General features: G+C 33.5%; 1 protein-coding gene across 2 annotated transcripts in view; it reads left to right on the top strand.

Moving 5' to 3' along the window:
- Positions 1-1,171, top strand: part of wdfy2 (WD repeat and FYVE domain containing 2) — a 20,435-nt gene that overhangs the window by 4,978 nt on the left and 14,286 nt on the right. The window lies entirely within an intron of this gene.

Below are 1,171 nucleotides of genomic sequence, written 5' to 3'. Positions count from 1 at the left end.
TCAGCAATCAGACAATAACTGGAGTGGGTCTTTAAGGATATGTTGTAGTAGGCTGGTGATGTAATGATTTTCTTCCACAGTTGATTACAAAATATTAGTTGCTTCTATACACAATTTGATGTATCCCGCTGAACCATAGGCAACATGTAAATTTGAAAACCTAAGTGTACAATTTAAAAATGCAACGTGGAGTTCCACATGGCTCCCAATTGAGGCCAACACTTTTTAATTTGATTGTATGTATCTATGTCTTTCAATCACAATTTTCAATGTATAGATGTCTAAGAGATTTGGATTTTTGGACATTTCTGTAAAATCATTGTAAAAGAATGAATAGACAGTGTAAACTGTGTCTATATTTATAAATGTGAGAGAGGAAAAAATAATTGCATGCAGACGGAATTTTATTTTAATAAGTGAAATGAATTAAATTTAATTGCTTCCCTTGGAATGATTTCTACAGTTTTTGGTGACCTTCTGGCCTGTCTTCTGCTGAGTTGATGACAATGTTTCGACTTTCAACAAACTCATTATTATATGAAATCCTATTCACAGTTTTATAGGTACAAGTTTTCACAGCATGTGAGGCAGCAAATAATTATCCTTTTTTTGCACCCTTTATATAAATAAGTAGCTGCATAAACATTTGAGACATTTTTCAAGCTTTACTTTAGAAAATTCATTTAAGTATCCAAATTTGAGTTCCAAATGTTCACCTTTAGATTTTGCATGTTTCTCTGTATAATATTAACACAAGCTGTTATGTGTGACTGGACTCCCTGCCGTTCTTGGCTTTTAAAACCTGCCACAGTTGAAGGGAAAGTCATTCTTTTCATTTCCTGTGCTGCATCTATGGGCTTCATATTAATGTTAGCACACTTGAGGTGCTAAACAGCAACAAAAGCGTGACACATATCATGACTGATTAATGGATTATAAGGAGGTTAAAAGGACTTCTAAGAAAGGAAATTAGAGCCTGAACTGGAGTGAGGCAAAGGATACTGTTCACTGCATCTTGAAAACTAAAGATCCGCTAACCCCAGTGTTAAATTTAGGTCTTTTTCTGGTTTATAGTTGAGACTTTTTGTAGGTTTGCTCAATAAAATACTAGGTTTTGACACCCATTTAATAAAAAAAACAATAAAAACAACTAGAAAAATTGCATTTCCTG

This window comes from Oryzias melastigma, linkage group LG21 (genome assembly GCF_002922805.2).
Source record: "Oryzias melastigma strain HK-1 linkage group LG21, ASM292280v2, whole genome shotgun sequence".
Taxonomy (NCBI): Eukaryota; Metazoa; Chordata; class Actinopteri; order Beloniformes; family Adrianichthyidae; genus Oryzias; species Oryzias melastigma.
Note: the sequence above shows the minus strand (reverse complement) of the source record. Positions and strands in the feature narration are given on the sequence as shown.